Source organism: Ruditapes philippinarum, unplaced genomic scaffold (assembly GCF_026571515.1).
Source record: "Ruditapes philippinarum isolate M1 unplaced genomic scaffold, ASM2657151v2 ctg4251_1_1_1_1, whole genome shotgun sequence".
Taxonomy (NCBI): domain Eukaryota; kingdom Metazoa; phylum Mollusca; class Bivalvia; order Venerida; family Veneridae; genus Ruditapes; species Ruditapes philippinarum.
The window spans coordinates 49,402-70,414 of NW_026863017.1; the positions used below are offsets into that span (position 1 = coordinate 49,402).

General features: G+C 34.7%; 1 pseudogene; it reads right to left on the reverse strand.

Moving 5' to 3' along the window:
- Nucleotides 1–637: 637 nt before the first annotated feature.
- LOC132720893 (uncharacterized) lies at nt 638–20,996 on the reverse strand (annotated as a pseudogene).
- Nucleotides 20,997–21,013: the final 17 nt, after the last annotated feature.

Genomic DNA, 21,013 nt, shown 5'->3' on the forward strand with positions numbered 1-21,013 from the left:
AGTTACCTCCTCCTGTCTACAGGTTGGGGTCATGATGGTGAACAAGTGTGCAAAGTTTCAAAGCCATATGTCAATGGACTTTGAAAATATTTGAACTATTACAAAAACTTTAACATAAGTGGTTACGCCGACGCTCGGGTGACTACAATAGCTCTACTTATTCTTATCGAATAGTCGAGCTAAAAATCAACCATAAGATTATGGAACCAATAGAATATTAATGTTGATATCAAAATATTTAAAGTGGAAAATGAAATATGCCGATGATAAAATATATAAACAATGAGGAAACCCCTTGATACCTCTTATCTACCGGTCTGGTTCCTATATGTAAATTAGTAACAAGATAATTTGTTTCCCGATCTGCTATTTCTAGAAACAAAACATCACTGTTGCATTATTATATAGCTCTCGGGACACTGTTTTGAAGGCCTAACAGTGATATGATGCACTTTTGCAAGATAGAAATACTTAGTTTGAAACAACACAAATTGTTTTCAAACAGAAAATAAAAGCTAAAGGCCACTTTAAGATATATGATGTGATGAGAACAATGAAACTTCACAGGGAGTCCATAATGAAGCTTCTGAAGCTTAAAAATTGATGAAATTATAAGGTAAACAGAAAACAAAAAACATCAATAAAAACTGAAAGTGAATATTTTATACATGAAATAGTTTCTAAATTAAAACGCTTAACAACTTAAATACATTATTACATATTATAAGTGTAAAATAGCTGCCTTTTAACAATACAAACATGGCACAAAATGGAATGTTGTGTATGGAAACATTACAGTTTTATTGTTGGAGTAAGACATTGGTTGCCTCCCTATTTGTTATTCATGACATAAACAAGGATTTCTTAAGCTACTGGGACGGAATGTTTCACAAAACAGTCTTCAAATACTTGTCATGAATAACTTATTCTAAGGTCGTAAACTGTCAAGCTGACATGAGGAGGTGTGCAATGATTTCCACAAAAATGTTAGCCAGGAAAATCATTACCGAGGGGATCCAAATGCAATACCAACCTGGGTCTTTACATATCAAGTTTAATTAAAATATCTCCTTGCTAACTCTAGTTATTGTATGGAAACTATTTTTAGAAACAGTGTCCTTGACCCCAGGGTGTTCAGAAGAAATCCCAGCAATATGCTGTATAATAGTTTGATTACAATAACTCAAGTTATTGTCCGGAAACTAAGAAGTAGACCGACAGACAAGCTGACTCCTCTGTACCCTACTTAACTTCATTTGTGGGGATAAAATAATAATAATCCATGTGACCAATGAAAATTTCTATAAATATTGTTCAGAATGGACCGGTTACACTCACTTCTTAAAAAGACTGAGGTAGTTTTTATAATTTACATAATTTTCATATTGTATCATACATATTTTTCATTATCAATTATTTGTCAATCACCATTATTATAGTCAATATTCAAATTTTTTTTACTAATTCAACTGACTTGATGGCAAAAAATTGAGCATAGCATCACTTGTAGTGTCACCTTATTGTTAGTATCAGTACTAATGTATTGGAAGACTTCAGATGCTCTATCCAATGACCGTCATAGTATAATATGATATACAGTACTCAAGATCAATGCAATAACAATATAAACGTAAGTTTTATGGAAAATACTATGCGTATTTCATATAGACAGTCTTATTATCTGATGTAAGCACTGCCAAACTAGGTAATAACATAGATTACAATATAATGGTTTTCATTGAGCTAAGACTGGGCCGATCATCCATTACATCATCAACATCTTCAATAGTCTCGGAGCTTGAGCTTACATAAGAACTATGTTTCCCATTTTCGAGATCATAATCGTTTAAATCAAGCTTCTTTTTCGAGCTTAACGTCCCATTTTTCCTGCCAGTCCTGGGAATAGAACTCTCACTTGTGGCAAATACAGGGTGTACCAGTTCAGACTGTGGACTAAATGTCTCTGAGCTTTGTCTTTCCAGTGTGCTTAAAATATTACCATCAACTTGTCCTGAACCATTCATTACTGCGCGTAAATTATTTCTCAATGAGCGTGGACTGCTGGAATGTAATGTCCCGTCGATTGTCGCCTTGACTCGTCTTATCAGAATCTCCATAAAATCTTCATCACTTCTCATCTGAAATTAGGCATACAGTCAATCTTTACCAAAAAAAACCAAAAAAACAAGAGCCCAGTTTGAGCCGGGTGATGCTCCCCGAATAGGTTTTGGACACAGGAAAGTACACCTCTTGTAGTTTCAGAGTTATGTCCCTGGAAAAAGTTCAAAGTGCAATAATTCCAAAATTAGGAAAGGCAGAGTAACTGTTCTTTGCACTGCACTTCTTATCACTGTTATCTATCAACTTACAAAGTTTCTTGTTGATATCTCTTATGGTTTCCCAGTTATGTTCCGGACAACTTCAAAAAGTAAAAATAAACAAATGGCAATAACTCCAGAATTAGGCAAGGCAGAGTTATGATTCTCATGCACTGCACATTTACCCATTGAGATACATCTACCTACAAAGTTTCATGTTGATATCTCTTACAGTTTTATAGCTATGTCCAGTACAAGATTTTTCTAAAAGGGGAGATAATTCAAAAATGAGGCTTAACAGAGTTATGTTTTTTTGCACTGCACTTCTACTCAATGAAATCTATCTACCTACAATGTTTCATCTTGATATCTCTTATAATTTTAGAGTTATGTTCCGGACAAAGTTCAGTGTTAAAATTAACAAAGGGCAACAACTCCAAAATTAGGACAAAAAGAGTTATTGTTCTTATGCACTGCACATCTACCCATTGAGATCTATTCACCTACAAAGTTTCATGTTGATATCTCTTATAGTTTTAGAGTTATGCCCCGGACAAGATTTTTCTATAAGGGGAGATAATTCAAAAATGAGGCTTAACAGAGTTATGGTTCTTTTGCACTGCACTTCTACTCAATGAGATCTATCTACCTACAATGTTTCATCTTGATATCTCTTATAATTTTAGAGTTATGTTCCGGACAAAGTTCAGTGTTAAAATTAACAAAGGGCAAGAACTCCAAAATTAGGACAAAAAGAGTTATTGTTCTTATGCACTGCACATCTACCCATTGAGATCTATTCACCTACAAAGTTTCATGTTGATATCTCTTATAGTTTTAGAGTTATGCCCCTTTTTCTATAAGGGGAGATAATTCAAAAACCGGGCAAAATAGAGTTATGGTTCTTTGACACTGCACTCCCCCTCAATGCCCTCTACCACTGTATGAAGTTTAAACAAATTATCTCCAAGGGTTTTCAAGTTATGCTCCGGACAAGAAAACGGACGGACAGACGGACGGACAAGGCGCCGACTATATGCTCCCCCGAAATTTTTCGGGGAGCATAAAAAAAGAAAAGACATCCACCTACAATTTTCTCTTTTGGGTTTTTTCAAGATGGCATCAACATTATTAGATTTCAACCATAAGACAAGGTTCCAATAATATTCAAGTGGAGAAAGACGCCTCTGATTCTTATCCATGCATACTTTCAGACACAAGCTAGCAACTTTGGTAAATACATTGACCTTTGACAAACATGCTAGATAGCTTTCCCACATGAAACAATCTGATTATTTTGTCAAGATCTAACATAAAAGCAAAGGTCACAGCCAGGAGTTTAAGAGTATAGTTTCATATTCATAATTGCAAATAAATGGAGATTCTCTTAAAAATAAAATGTATACAGATTACATTATTTTAACATAATGCCATTAAAAAAATTGAATTATTTTCCTTTCTATTTATACATGTATAAAGTTTACACGCCTGATATTCATAATGTAGTTAAATATAACATACCTCAAAACCGTGAGACCCAACTAACATTGACATCCAATCAGGCATCTTGAAATCTTCAAATAATATAGGTATAACATGTTTTCTGTGCTCACAGTAAAACACCTGAAATTATCAATACATCTTAAATATTATAATACAAATATTTATCAACCTCTGCTGAGCAATAACATCTATACAACAGGCATATTTTTTCCAAAGCAAGACTTCATGATTAATCTAACCTCTTCAGAGCAACATCTCTCTATAACTGGTGTTATTTATTGAAAATTCTTTTGAGCAATAACATCTTTATTACAGGCATTTCTTTCCAAAGCTAGACTTCATGATTAATGTAACCTTTTTTCCAGCAACATTTTTTCTGCAAGATCTAAAGGGGGTTGGTCTGCAGGGCTTGCACTATGTATTATAATATTGTTCATGGTTCCAAGTTGACACCAATATAGTTATACAACAATGCTTCTGATCTACACATAATCTGTCCATCAGTAACGGTATGTAATTACAGGCACAAGAGTACACAAGAGTAGAGTAACAAAAGTTTAGCATGCCAATTTGACATACGTATCTTACGGTAAATTTATAAAAAGACTGTATAGCAATTATCAAAATTTTCTAAAATCAAATTAGAGCAAAGAAGGTGAAAAAAAATCTGAGTGAGATAAGGTGATCAATGTTGATAAATAAATTCAGCAGAGAAAATAGAAAATAAAACATCACCTGTTGTTGACAGACTCTGGACATAGAGAAATCATTAGATAGTACAAACAGTACTAAACTGGCATCGTCTGCCTTTTCTTGGAAGAGCTCAATATTTCTAGCTATACTGTCACCTGGACAGCCTGCAAACTTATCATTGCCTTTGTTTAACACTGAATATGTTATGTCTGAAAAGACATTAAATATTTTGAAATAAAAGAAAATGAAAACAAGAGGGCCATGATGGCCCTGAAGTCGCTCACCTGTATAAAGGCCACCAGGGCGGGGCCAGTTTAAACCCCAGGGTTTTTATTTGAACAAACTTGGTAGACACTCATTAGAAGATATTTCACGCTAAACATCTAAGGACTAGCTCGTTGAGTTTTTAAAAAAATTTTTTTTAAAGTTTTAACTATACACATATAGTTAAAAGCAATGACACCCCTAGGGCGGGGCCAGTTTTGACCCCAAGGCTTTTATTTGAACAAACTTTGGAGACACTCACTAGAAGATGTTTCATGCTTGATATCTAAACTATAGCTATTCTGTTTTTTTTTAAAGAAGATTTTTAAGTTTTTGCTATACACATATAAGGAAAATCAATGTCCCCCGGGGCAGGGCCAATTTTGACCCTAGGGCTTTAGTTAAACAAACTTTGAGACACTAACTGGAAGATGTTGCATTCTAAATATCTTAACTCTAGCTATTTGGGTTTTTTCAAAGAAGATTTTATAAGTTATACTATATGCATATAGGGAAAATCAATGACCCCGGGGGCGGGGCCAATTTTGACCCTAGGGCTTTTATTTGAACACACTTGGTAGACACTCATTAGAACATGTTTCATGCTAAATATCTTAGCTCTAGCTCTTTTGGTTCTTTAAAAGAAGATTCTATAAGTTTTTATGCATATAGGGAAAATCAATGACCCCCTGGGGCCGGGCCAATTTTGACCCCAGGGCTTTTATTTGAACAAACTTGGTAGACACCCATTAGAAGATGTTCCATGCTAAATATCTTAGCTCTATCTCTTTGAGTTCTTTAAAAGAAGACTTTTTAAGTTTTTACTATATGCATATAGGGAAAATCAATGACCCTCTGGGGCCGGCCAATTTTGACCCTAGGGCTTTTATTTGAACAAACTTAGTAGACACCCATTAGAAAATGTTCCATGCTAAATATCTTAGCTCTAGCTCTTTGGGTTTTTTTAAAAGAAGATATTTTAAGTTTTTTCTATCGGTTGCCATGGCAACCAGAGTTCTGCATGGAATTAAATTCTTTGAACAATTTTTAAAGGTGACCACCAAAGGAACATTCCTGTGAAGTTTGGATGAAATTGGCTGAGCGGTTTATGAGGAGATGTCATTTAAAGTAAAAGTTTACAGACGCCGGACGGACGGACGCTGGACGAAAAGCGATCACAAAAGCTCACCCTGTCACTTTGTGACAGATGAGCTAACAAGAGGGCCATGATGGCCCTGAGGTCGCTCACCTGTATATAGCCCCCCCCCCACCAGGCCAATTTTTACCCAAGGGCTTTTATTTGTTTATTTAAACAGACTAAGTAGACACCCATAAGAAGTTCTAGCTCATTGGCTTTTTTAAAAGAAGATTTTTAAAGTTTTTACTATACACATATAGTTAAAAACAATGACACCCCTGGGGCAGGGCCAGTTTTGACCCCCGGGCGTTTATTTTAACAAACTTTGTAGATATTTACTTAAAGATGTTTCATGCTTAATATCTAAACTCTAGCTATTTGGGTTTTTCCAAAGAAGATTTTTAAGTTTTTGCTATACACATATAAGGAAAATCAATGACCCCCCCCCCCCCCCGGGCGGGGCCAGTTTTGACCCCAGGGCTTTTATTTGAACATACTTGGTAGACACCCATTAGAACATGTTTCATGCTAAATATCTTAGCTCTAGCTCTTTGAGTTCTTTAAAAGAAGATTTTTTAAGTTTTTACTTTATGCATATAGGGAAAATCAATGACCCCCTTGGGCGGGGCCAATTTTGACCCCAGGGCTTTTATTTGAACAAACTTGGTAGACACTCATTAGAAGATGTTTCAAGCTAAATATCTTAGCTCTAGCTTTGTGGGTTCTTTAAAAGAAGATTTTTTAAGTTTTTACTATATGCATATAGGGAAAATCTATCACCCCCTCGGGCGGGGTCAATTTTGACCCCAGGGCTTTTATTTGAACAAACTTGGTAGACATTCACTAGAAGATGTTTCATGCCAAATATCTAAGCTCTAGCTCTTATGGTTCTTTAAAAGAAGATTTTTTTAAGTTTTTACTATACGCATATAGGGAAAATCAATGACCCCCGGGGCGAGGCCAATTTTGACCCCAGGGCTATTATTTAAACAAACTTGGTAGACACTCACTAGAAGATGTTTCATGCTTAATATCTTAGCTCTAGCTCTTTGGGTTCTTTAAAAGAAGATTTTTAAGTTTTTACTATATGCATATAGGGAAAATCAATGACCCCCTGGGGCGGGGCCAATTTTGACCCAAGGGCTTTTATTTGAACAAACTTGGTAGACATTCACTAGAAGATGTTTCATGCCAAATATATAAGCTCTAGCTCTTACGGTTCTTTAAAAGAAGATTTTTTAAGTTTTTACTATATGCATATAGGGAAAATCAATGACCCCCAGGGGCGGGGCCAATTTTGACCCCAGGGCTTTTATTTGAACAAACTTGGTAGACACCTATTAGAACATGTTTCATGCTAAATATCTTAGCTCTAGCTCTTTGGGTTCTTTAAAAGAAGATTTTTTAAGTTTTTACTATATGCATATAGGGAAAATCAATGACCCCCCCGGGCGGGGCCAATTTTGACCCCAGGGCTTTTATTTGAACAAACTTGATAGACACTCACTAGAAGATGTTTTATGCCAAATATTTAAGCTCTAGCTCTTATGGTTTTTTAAAAGAAGATATTTAAAGTTTTTTCTTTTGGTTGCCATGGCAACCAGAGTTCTGCATGGAATTAAATTCTTTGAACAATTTTTAAAGGTGACCACCAAAGGAACATTCCTGTGAAGTTTGGATGAAATTGGCTCAGTGGTTTATGAGGAGATGTCATTTAAAGCAAAAGTTTACGGACGGACGGACGGACGCCGGACGAAAAGCAATCACAAAAGCTCACCCTGTCACTTTGTGACAGGTGAGCTAAAAAAAAACAACAACCATGCTCAAGGCATTGCACCAATTTTTATATTAAATACAAACCTATTTAATATATGAAAATATTACAATTTTTTAAGTTCAGTGGGCCTTTGTATTTGTTTAGAATTCTTCTTACTTTTCACAACTAAGTAATTTTTCACCATTGACTAAATTGTTGTAAACAAATTGTTATTTCTTTCTCAGTAAGAAAATAAGTGTGCAATGCAAATGACAAACACAGTTTAACAAATTTGAGCAGAACTAAAATATTTCACCTCACATTATGGTCATGTTAAAAGTTCACTTTGGCATGTTTGTTGAAACTAAATCACAAATTGTGAACATTCAAAAAATGTTTATGATAATAATTTAAAAGGATTAAACCAACAATGCTATGGTCAATTTGAGACTTTCCACATACAATGGTTTAGGAAGACCTCTGTTAGGGGTTGTCAACACACAGAGTAGAACCCCCTAACAAACAAATGCATGCGGAAAGATTCCTTCTCACATAGGGGAAAACAGACCTACAGAGATGGCAAGCAAAAGTTTTGCTCCAATTTCGCAATAATCATATGATATCACAGTAAAGGGCTATTTCATTACCATCCTGACTGCTGGCTAGACCATCTATATGGTTCACATGCTCCCTGTCTAGTTCAGTGGTACACCACACCTCAAAACCTTCCTCTTCTAGCAGTGTCTTCAGTTCACCACCCTGTCAATCATATAGTTCTTTTTTATTATAAAAATATGTATTGTAATTAAGAAATATTTATCCCTATGGTGATAACACTTTAAACAGCTAACAATTCGACTGGTTCACTTCAAACAGCTAAATTTGCAACTGGTTGGACTACAAACAGCTAACTTTGTAACTGGTTCACTTTCACACAGATAACTATGCAACTGGATCACTACAAACAGCTAACTATTTTAATTAGTTGATTTAAAACAGATAACTAGGCAATTTGTTTGCTTCAAACAGATAACAATTTAACTCAGGTTCACTATAAACAGCTAACTTTGCAACTGGTCCACTTTAACACAGCTAACTATGCAACTGGTTACTTCAAACAGCTAACTAATTAATTATCAAACTGACTAATGTAATGCCTATTGATACAATTTTTGAAGTTTTGTTTAAACAAATTCAAGACAATACAAATTCTCACATTCTTCAATTTCAATATGTCTCACGGTCCCAAATTCAGAGGATTTCAATTTATTCTTTGAGCTTCAGGTATGGCACTGACTGATAGGAATTCCATAGACAAATGTATTGGTTACTGTCAAGATACCTTTGTCTCCGCAGTCATTATAAAATAGGTTTGATATACCAAAGGACCAAACTTTCTGATCAAGACAACATGGCTGTGCCTATAGTTTGCATATCATTCTTTGCCCTATGGTGCAACACATACATAAACTTCTTGTGTGTAATGCACACAGATCATGATAAGTGGTTTTCCCTCCCTGCCTGATGTTATAGCCATCATGTTGTCTTCAGTCACACATGCGCAACTCTTTACAATTGTTGCCTACAGAAAATAAATACAACGTACATACATAACTTTGTGTAATAGCATTCCTTATCAAGGTTTTTTGCTATCTTTTAAAACTTCTATTAAGATATTTTTTACAAAACTGAACTAATATGTTTTTATATCTCAAGAAAAAAGTTTTCTTTCTCTTTTTTTATTTATTTCCAAGCTTACAGCCATAGCTAATAAACATATGTTTCATAAATATTTAGAAAATGTGCTTGGGCTATTTTTGGGCTCAACCCGTAGAGGCAACCCCTCAGTCACAAGGGGAAAATATTAAGCTCAACTTGACAATGCAAAACTGAGAATAATGTCTCTTTAACAAGTCACATAATGTACATTTGTATTAAACTTTAAAACACTTACCCTTTTCACAAGACATGGTACAGATCTCAAATTAAGTCCTCTAACCCTATCAACAATCTTCTGAGATACTACTTTAATATCATCTAATGTCCAGTCAACTTTACCACCACCTTCCCTCTCAGTTCTATCTGTGTAAATGAACAATTAGAAATGTGATCTCAGATGATTTAACCTTTTAACCACACTAGATATCTTAAATGGACTCGTCCATCAGTTAGATTGGACAGAACCATTCATCATTTTAGGGAACATATCCAAAATGATTGAACAGCAGACAGTGCAAACAATGATCGGATAGCATGGTGTCCCCAGCAGGCTCATGCTTTTATCAACTAATAAATTTTCCTCAACAGTTCTGGATATGGAAAGACAGTTGTTATGCACCAATCTAACTGAAAGAAAAACATGATGTGTCCTATGTCGCTGAAAATAACGCTTGCCGATAGAATCTGTGTTAGATTCCAAATGAGATGTACATTGTGCCACATAATTTCAAAATTCATGATGGAAAGACAATAACATATCAATCATAGTTAGAAAAAAAAATAATGCAAATTAATATTTTCATTCTGCACATTTTTTCTTAAAGAAGCGTATGAATTTGCAACTTGATAACAGCTAAACAACTTCATTATAAGCACATTAATCATTCATAAAGGCAGTTGTATGTCATCATTTTTAAGCATATGACTCTGGTCATGGGGAAATTTTCTAACAGCAAAGTAAACACTAGATTGTCCACTCTAATATGCAATTTTTTTTAGGCAATTATGCATACAATTACAACTTGGTAAAAAACAACAACAATCAAATGTCAAAAATCATGTCTGAAAGATGTGAAAATAAGGAATTTTACATATGGTCAAATCTTTTTTTTACACAAAATGCAAGTTTGGCTAAGCATATATCCAAAAGGTTTTTCAAAGTCTGTACATATACATGTATGTACAAACTTTACTGCAACATTACCTGTGAGTTGTGTGGGAAGTATCCAGGGTATAAATTGTGTTGTCGCAAACTGTATCGCCAAACATCTCGGAGGCCAGTCAGATAAGAAATTTACAGGTAATATATATTTCCCCAACACATCAGCTAACTTAGTAATCAAGGGTTAGCTGGTTCGGTGTTCAAGGGAGGCAAAATTTCATTTGGACAATCCAGCATTGAATTATAATAATCATATGACTTTCACTGCTGATTCAGAAATTATGTGGGATAAGTAGTCAGACATTTAGGGTGACATGGATAATTACTGATTAGTTATCCAGGAAAGCCAAGGTATGAGCCAAAGGAACTTAAAATCAGAAAAAAAAGAACAAACAGCTCAACATACATGACATAATCTATGATAAAAGCGAGGAAACTTTTAAAGCTGGTTACCTGGCAAGGAAATGACTATCTAATTTTCATGTACTCCTTGTATTTTCTACATCTATTGTATGACGCAATCAAGAATGTACACCTCACAAATATTTATTGGACTACCTATTTCTACTGTCAATTTCCACCATCATGTTAAAAATCTAAGCATTCAGGACAAAACAGCCTGTAATAGGGTGTTCCTTGTTGGTAAGCAATTAAAACTTTCCTACCTCCCTATTAGTCCACTGTGTTTCCCCATATTTCTGTGTTACCAATGGTACAAACACTTCACAACCACTGACAGCAAAGTTAAGAGAATCCTGCCAATCAACACTAGTTTGAATTTCATGTACATCCTGAAATGGTGGTCAGTTAAATGTTCATTACAATCAAATACAATTTTGAAATTTGTTTCCACTATAAAAAAAACAACATTATTTAAAATTTGCATATCTAATTTATCTTATTATTACAAACTAGAACTGCCACAAAACAATAAACTGCGGACAGGCATTCTAAGCAATTGAGAGGAAAAGCTTTTTTTAGTTGACCTTTGACCCAGTGACCCTCAAAATAAATAGGGGTCACCTTATAGTCATGATCAACCTCCATGCCAAATATGAAGACTGTGGGTCAAAGGAATATTAAGTTAATGGGTGGACAATCTTTTTGAAGTCAAAGTCCATGTGACCTTGATCTTTGACCCAGTGACCTTAAAATAAATAGGGGTCACCTACTAATCATGACTAACCTCCATGCCAAATATGAAGACTGTGGGTCAAAGGAATCTTAAGTTATTGGGCGGACAAGCTTTTTGTAGTCAAGGCACCTGTGACCTTGACCTTTGACCTGGTGACCTCAAAATCAATAGTAGTCATCTACTCGTCATGACTAACCTCCATGCCAAATATGAAGACTGTGGGTCAAAGGAATCTTAAGTTATTGGGCGGACAAGAAACAAGAGGGCCATGATGGCCCTGAAGTCGCTCACCTGTATGTAGCGCCCCACCCCGCCCCCAGCAGGGCCAATTTTAACCCAAGGGCTTTTATTTGAACAAACTTGGTAGACACCCATAAGAAGATGTTTCATGCTAAACATCTAAGCTCTAGCTCATTGGGTTTCTTGAAAGAAGATTTTTAAGTTTTTACTATACACATATAGTTAATAAATGACACCCCTGTGGCGGGGCTAGTTTTGACCCCAGGGCTTTTATTTGAACAAACTTTGTAGAAACTTACTAGAAGATGTTTCATGCTTAATATCTTAACTCTAGCTATTTGGGTTTTTCAAAGAAGATTTTTAAGTTTTTGCTATACACATATAAGGAAAATCAATGACCCCCCGGGGCGGGGCCAATTTTGACCCCAGGGCTTTTATTTGAACACTTGGTAGACACCCATTAGAACATGTTTCATGCTAAATATCTTAGCTCTAGCTCTTTGAGTTCTTTAAAAGAAGATTTTTTAAGTTTTTACTACATGTATATGCATATAGTGAAAATCAATGACCCCCTGGGGCGGGGAAAATTTTGACCCCGGGGCTTTTTTTTTTAACAAACTTGGTAGACACTCATTAGAAGATGTTTCATGCTAAATATCTTAGCTCTAGCTCTTTGGGTTCTTTAAAAGAAGATTTTTTAAGTTTTTACTATATGCATATAGGGAAAATCAATGACCCCCTGGGGCGGGGCCAATTTTGACCCCAGGGCTTTTATTTGAACACACTTGGTAGACACTCACTAGAAGATGTTTCATGCCAAATATCTAAGCTCTTACGGTTTTTTCAAAGAAGATTTTTAAGTTTTTGCTATACACATATAAGGAAAATCAATGTCCCCCCGGGACGGGGCCATTTTTGACCCCAGGGCTTTTATTTGAACAAACTTGGTAGACACCCATTAGAACATGTTTCATGCTAAATATCTTAGCTCTAGCTCTTTGGGTTCTTTAAAAGAAGATATTTTAAGTTTTTACTATATGCATATAGGGAAAATCAATGACCCCCTGGGGCGGGGCCAATTTTGACCCCAGGGCTTTTATTTGAACAAACTTGGTAGACACTCACTAGAAGATGTTTTATGCCAAATATCTAAGCTCTAGCTCTTACGGTTTTTTGAAAGAAGATATTTAAAGTTTTTTCTTTTGGTTGCCATGGCAACCAGAGTTCTGCATGGAATTAAATTCTTTGAACAATTTTTAAAGGTGACCACCAAAGGAACATTCCTGTGAAGTTTGGATGAAATTGGCTTAGTGGTTTATGAGGAGATGTCATTTAAAGTAAAAGTTTACGGACGGACAAAGGACGGACGGACGACGGACAGACGCCGGGCGAAAAGCGATCACAAAAGCTCACCCTGTCACTTTGTGACAGGTGAGCTAAAACCCACGGACGCCCGACGGCCAGAAGGACAAGCTGATTCCAGTATACCCCCCTTACAACTTTGTTGTGCGGGGGTATAATTAACTTTTGAAGCTGGAAATAAAACAAGAGGGCCATGATGGCCCTGAGGTCGCTCACCTGTATTTAGGCCCCAGGAGCGGGGCTAGTTTAAACCCCAGGGCTTTTATTTGAACAAATTTGGAAGACACTCATTAGAAGATGTTTCATGATGATAAGTTTTTACTACACACATATAATGAAAAACAATGACCTCCCCCCCCCCCCCCCCCTTTAGCAGGCCAATTTTAACCCAAGGGCTTTTATTTGAACAAACTTGGTAGACACCCACAAAAAGATGTTTCCTGCAATCTAACCTCTAGCTCATTGGGTTTTTTAAAAGAACATTTTTTAAGTTTTTACTATACACATATAGTTAAAAACAATGACACCTCTGAGGCGGGGTCAGTTTAAGCCCCAGGGCTGTTATTTGAACAAACTTATCTGAACTCTAGCTATTTGGGTTCTTTCAAAGAAGATTTTTAAGTTTTTGCCATACACATATAAGGAAAATCAATGACCCCCAGGGCAGGGCCAATTTTGACCCCAGGGCTTTTATTTGAACAAACTTTGTAGACATTCACTAGAAGATGTTTCATGCTTAATATCTAAACTCTAGCTATTTGGGTTCTTTAAAAGAAGATTTTTAAGTTTTTTCTATATGCATATAGGGAAAATCAATGACCCTCTGGGGTGGGGCCAATTTTGACCCCAGGGCTTTTATTTGAACAAACTTGGTAGACACTTACTAGAAGATGTTTCATGCTAAATATCTTAGCTCTAGCTCTATGGGTTCTTTAAAAGAAGATATTTTAAGTTTTTACTATATGCATATTGGAACAAGAGGGCCATGATGGCCCTGAGGTCGCTCACCTGTATATAGCCCCCCCCCCCCTCGGGGGCCAATTTTTTCCCAAGGGCTTTTATTTGAACAGACTTGGTAGACACCCATAAGAAGATGTTTCATGCTAAACATCTAAGTTCTAGCTCATTGGGTTTTTTAAAAGAAGATTTTTCAAGTTTTTACCATACACATATAGTTAAAAACAATGACACCCCTGGGGCAGGGCCAGTTTTGACCCCCGGGCTTTTATTTGAACAAACTTTGTAGATATTTACTTAAAAATGTTTCATGTATAATATCTAAACTCAAGCTATTTGGGTTTTTTCAAAGAAGATTTTTAAGTTTTTGCTATACACATATAAGGAAAATCAATGACCCCCCGGGGCGGGCCAGTTTTGACCCCAGGGCTTTTATTTGAACAAATTTGGTAGACACCAATTAGAACATATTTCATGCTAAATATCTTAGCTCTAGCTCTTTGAGTTCTTTAAAAGAAGATTTTTTAAGTATTTACTATATGCATATAGGGAAAATCAATGACCCCCTGGGGCGGGGCCAATTTTGACCCCAGGGCTTTTATTTGAACAAACTTGGTAGACACTCATTAGAAGATGTTTCATGCTAAATATCTTAGCTCTAGCTCTTTGGGTTCTTTAAAAGAAGATTTTTTAAGTTTTTACTATATGCATATAGGGAAAATCAATGACCCCCCGGGCCGGGGCCAATTTTGACCCCAGGGCTTTTATTTGAACAAACTTGGTAGACACTCATTAGAAGATGTTTCATGCTAAATATCTTAGCTCTAGCTCTTTGGGTTCTTTAAAAGAAGATTTTTTAAGTTTTTACTATATGCATATAGGGAAAATCTATGACCCCCCCGGGCCGGGGCCAATTTTGACCCCAGGGCTTTTATTTGAACAAACTTGGTAGACACTCATTAGAAGATGTTTCATGCCAAATATCTAAGCTCTAGCTCTTACGGTTCTTTAAAAGAAGATATTTAAAGATTTTTCTTTCGGTTGCCATGGCAACTAGAGTTCTGCATGAAATGGAATTCTTTGAACAATCTTGATAGAGCTTCATACAAAGAGTATTCCTGCCAAGTTTCATTAACATTGGCCTTGCGGTATCATAGAAGATGTCCTTAGAATATTTAAAATGTGGACGGACGACAGACGACGGACGCCATTTGGTTGGCCATCCTAAAAGCTCACCTGCACTTTGTGCAAGGTGAGCTAAAAATCAATGACCCCCTGGGGCGGGGCCAATTTTGACCCCAGGGCTTTTATTTGAACAAACTTGGTAGACACTTACTAGATGATGTTTCGTGCTAAATATCTTAGCTCTAGCTCTTTGGGTTCTTTAAAAGAAGATTTTTTAAGTTTTTACTATATGCATATTGGGAAAATCAATGACCCCGGGGCGGGGCCAATTTTGACCCCAGGGCTTTTATTTGAACAAAATTGGTAGACACTTACTAGATGATGTTTCATGCTAAATATCTTAGCTCTAGCTATATGGGTTCTTTAAAAGAAGATTTTTTAAGTTTTTACTATATGCATAAAGGGAAAATCAATGACCCCCGGGGCGGGGCCAATATTGACCCAAGGGCTTTTATTTGAACAAACTTGGTAGACACTTATTAGAACATGTTTCATGCTAAATATCTTAGCTCTAACTCTTTTGGCTCTTTAAAAGAAGATTTTTTAAAGTTTTTACTATATGCATATAGGGAAAATCAATGACCCCCTGGGGCGGGGCCAATTTTGACCCCAGGGCTTTTATTTGAACAAACTTGGTAGACACCTATTAGAACATGTTTGATGCTTAATATCTTAGCCATAGCTCTTTGAGTTCTTTAAAAGAAGATTTTTTAAGTTTTTACTATATGCATATAGGGAAAATCAATGACCCCCCGGGGCGGGCCAATTTTGACCCCAGGGCTTTTATTTGAACAAACTTGGTAGACACCTATTAGAACATGTTTGATGCTTGATATCTTAGCCATAGCTCTTTGAGTTCTTTAAAAGAAGATTTTTTAAGTTTTTACTATATGCATATAGGGAAATCAATGACCCCCCCCCCCCCGGGCGGGGCCAATTTTGACCCCAGGGCTTTTATTTGAACAAACTTATTAGACACTCACTAGAAGATGTTTTATGCCAAATATCTAAGCTCTAGCTCTTATCGTTTTTTAAAAGAAGATATTTAAAGTTTTTTCTTGCGGTTGCCATGGCAACCAGAGTTCTGCATTGAATTAAATTCTTTGAACAATTTTTAAAGGTGACCACCAAAGGAACATTCCTGTGAACATTCCTGTGAAGTTTGGATGAAACTGGCTTAGTGGTTTATGAGGAGATGTCATTTAAAGTAAAAGTTTACGGACGGACGGACGAACGCCGGACGAAAAGCGATCACAAAAGCTCACCCTGTCACTGTGTGACAGGTGAGCTAAAAATGTTACAATGTTTTGGGGGGGTTTTTTGTTCTAAAATAAGAGGGCCATGATTTTACTTGCACATTCTAGTACAATTGCACCAGTAACTGTTTCTTTTCAAATTAGGCTAGGAGTAGGTAGATCATTACTTTTGCACACTGGAATATTGGAAAATATAAAACATGTAATGTAATCTAATAGAAAACAACAATGCAGTTTTCATGAAATGGTTAAGCATTGTACAAGAAGGTATTATCTAACGTGTAAGTAAAGAAAGGGAGAGAAATTCAGTGAAACTCAATGCTAGAGTTATAAGTGTTGGTCAATAACCTGAAATTAAGATCTGTAGACATGTGTGTAATTCAAGAAAATACTCTCAGTATGTAGTATGTCAGTGATCTACAGTTATGACCCTGAAGACATGACTTGTGTGTATATGTATTCTTCCTATAATCATGCAAAAAATTCCAATCTTACCAAGTACACAGAAAGACCAAGTGCTGTAAGTTGTTGTTTGAGCCTCAGGGCATGATCCGCAGCCTCTGATCTTACGTAACTTATAAGGACCTGTTTATACGTAGAACCTGCTTCGTTTGTGTCCGAGCTGAGTTGTCGAAATACATCTTTCCCTGAACGAAACGACAACTCATTTATGCTGAAATAACAACATTACTTATTAAATTTTGAAATGTAAAATACTTAAAGGCCCCCACTCCCCATATTCTCTAATTTTCATTTGTCAAAAGATTTAAATTTATTGTTTGATGTTCTGTCAAATTTTCCTTAATTAACCATATCAATGAACCATCTTTTTCTTTTTGGCCAATTTGCCCATATATAAAGTTAATTTAGTAAATATACTATTTTGTATGGGAGACAAAGTACAACTTTGTCTTTGTTTTACTACTTTTAGAACAAACTGTGCCTTTAAACAAAATTATGATAAAGAAATTTATAAGAAACAGATGTGGACTATAGGTAAACACGGTTTGATCACAAATTACGGATCATTTAATCCAGTGCTAGAAATTTGAAGTTAAATTAATGAGTGTTATTTTTTTGCAAGATCACGGTGTTGTGTAAAGTTAATACACACTGCTATGAATAATTTTACGAATGAACATTCACCGCTAGTTGCTCTTGTAAATAAATATTCACCACTAGTTGCACTTGTATATAAACTTACATGTATGTCATGTGTATACTGTAAAATTTTAATTTTCATTTGAGAGATTACATCATTTTCACATATCACAAACAAGAGATGCAATGAATGAAATTTCAATTTTACCCCCCCTGAACACTAGCAGATAAAATAAAGATCCCAAAATATCAGAGTTCAACCAGGCTAGCCTGCATATCCACATAGTCTTGAGACCACATCAAACAATAATGGAAAGTTCCAAATTCAAAGCAGAAAAAGTTCATTAAAGAAATTTAGCAGAGAGAAGGATAAAAAACAAGCTTGCATAAAATCACCTTTTAAATTTTTTCAAAGGAGGCTCTTTTGATGGTGGAGAAAATGCTTTTGATTTGTTGGTGCTATTTATATCAGTGAAGACACATTGACCAATGAGAATGTCATATACAGTCATGTGTTGCTCTTGTAGAATACTGATTGGCCAAGAATTCCCGTCTAAGAATTGGAATATATTTGGAATGTCTTGATTTAGTACCTGAAAGAAACAAGAGGGTTTTTTTTTTTTAAACTTTTTTTGTTTTAATTTTTATTTCTTAAGAAATCATCAATTATTTACAAATGATTTAAAGATTGAAATTTCATTGAAAATTTATAAAAAAAGTACATTTATAAGGGAACATAAAATTGCAACAAGCCTTTTATGAGAAAAATTAAAACCCACTTATCTTTATTCTTAATTTCAATGTATTCATAATCCAATCCAAATTTACTCTTGTACAATTTACATTATTTTACAATATTTCAATACAAAAGATTACATACAAAGCAATATACATTTTCAACATTTTTTGTTTTCATGTGAACCTGTTATCAAATGTTTATATTCTATAAATTGCAATCAAACATGCAAAAACATTATTGCTCCAATGCATGTTAAGGTAAGAGAAGTTTTCCCTACAATACAGAATTTTAATAATGTGTTTATCTCAGGCACACAAAATACAGTTCTAATTTCAGATTGCAGATATCAAATTTCAATTATAACAGATAATTTCTACCACAATGAAAAAAACAAAACAAAAAAAAACAAGGATTATTTACAAATTTTCAAACTTTTTTTTTTAAAGTCAAGCTAATGACTTGTTTTGAAAACAACACCTGTTTTCTATAGTAACATACCTGAGACTGAATAAGATTTTTCATGTCTGTAAGGGAAGTTGAATAGTTGACATGAACAAATCCTATCATGTTGCCTTGCTTGTCCTTTACCCCGCATTTTGGTTTGTCTACAAAATTAGAAGTGCATGACTTTTGTGTATATAATAACGAAAAACTGTGTAAGTACCATGATAAAAACATAATGACAATAATGAAGCTGAATTCAGGTGAATGACTTTTGTGTATATAATAACGAAAAACTGTGTAAGTACATGTACCATGAAAAAACATATGACAATAATGACGCTGAAATCGGGTGAATGACTTTTGTGTATGAAGTTACAAAACAATGAAAGAATAATTTAACATGATGAAAACCATCATGAATCATAATGAAAACTTTAGACAATCATAAAAGCTGAATTCAGACCACCCAAGGTGAAAAATATCAAGTTTCAGCTTTCACATTATTTTCATTCTTTCTCAAACCATTTCAAGGAGTTTAAAAATGGGTAAGGTTTCAATGACAATGTTCCATAAGATCATGTTTTTAGTGACTTTTTTTTTATAAAATTTGTAAATGATACAATTTTCTTGTAACAAAGAATGTCTCTGTAATTCAACACACATGAATATTGTATATAAACAGAATAAACTATTCTAGAACAAAATGTTATGCTGCTATGTTAAGTAGGGTTTTAACTATTCAGCAATGATATCCTGTAATGCCATTAGCTCTGAAGGAAATATACAAACATTTTTCATTCATATCTATAGGTATTTTGGAATCATTCTTTCTCCAATATTCAAAAAATAAATTGGTAAAATATAGGCAGCAGATATACTGGAATAGCTTTTTACACTTGATTTTTTCAGTCAGTATTCAAGATTTCAAGTAAGTTCTTGTTAGCATAAATAAGAAAAAATTGTCAGATAATACTAGAAACATTAGAGCATCAATAAATACTATGAAATAGCCGTAAAGATCTAAAACAAGCTTTGAGTTTGAATATTCTGGTTCATTTGACTACATTATACAGAACAAACAGGCTTACCATGCTTGATTTTTATAAGAACCTCTTGTTTGTCCTTTATAATTTGATTAACGAGTATATCTGTCTCCTGTTTGCCAATGAGAGGCCATCTGTAAAATAAAACAAGAGCATTGCATGTGGTGTTAATGCTGGTCTGTTAAAAATTCTGTGTGTTAAAAAAGGGGCATAATTCTGTCAAAATCCATGTTAGTGCTATAGACCTTTAATAGTGACCTCCTCTTATGCTCTCAAATAAGTGTGTAAAGTTTCAACCAATTTTCTTCATTAGTTTTAGAGATAACAACTTGCATGCAAAAATTTAACTTGAGTGTGACGCCAACATTGACACCTGTACTCTTTATGCTTTGAATAGTCAAGCTAAAAATGGTACAAAAATTATTACAATTATTAGATTTTTACATTTTGAAATTTTACAAACTGTATAAACAGGGACATTATCAAGTTGATGTCATACTCTAATGGGTTAGCCATATATGTAGAGAGTTATAACAATACATTTTGTCTCAAATGAATTAAATACTAAAACAAACATAAATGTTCCCTACAAAATATTCAACTTCAATCATAAGTTGATTTAGCAATGATTTTTAATTTTGTGCATCTGCTACATGCTTTATAAGACATATACAAACATCATACTTTCAATTTAAGTACTTTTGTGTAATTTTTATATTAGAAACAAACATGTATTTTACTAATTACAGTACAGCTTTATAACCTTTCATGTATGGCCATCTAAATGATTTCTTCAAATTGCATCAAAATCTCAAAGTTATATTCTGCATTTTAAAAGAAAATACTTTTACAATAAAAATTTCTGAACCAAACTCATGCATTCTATCGAAAAAAGAAAACAAACATTTTTTGAAGCATAAACCTAAATATTCACAATATTATGATATGGACTATTTCTTTTCAGTATTTCCTGTTTAGACCTAAAAAATGAAAATCAA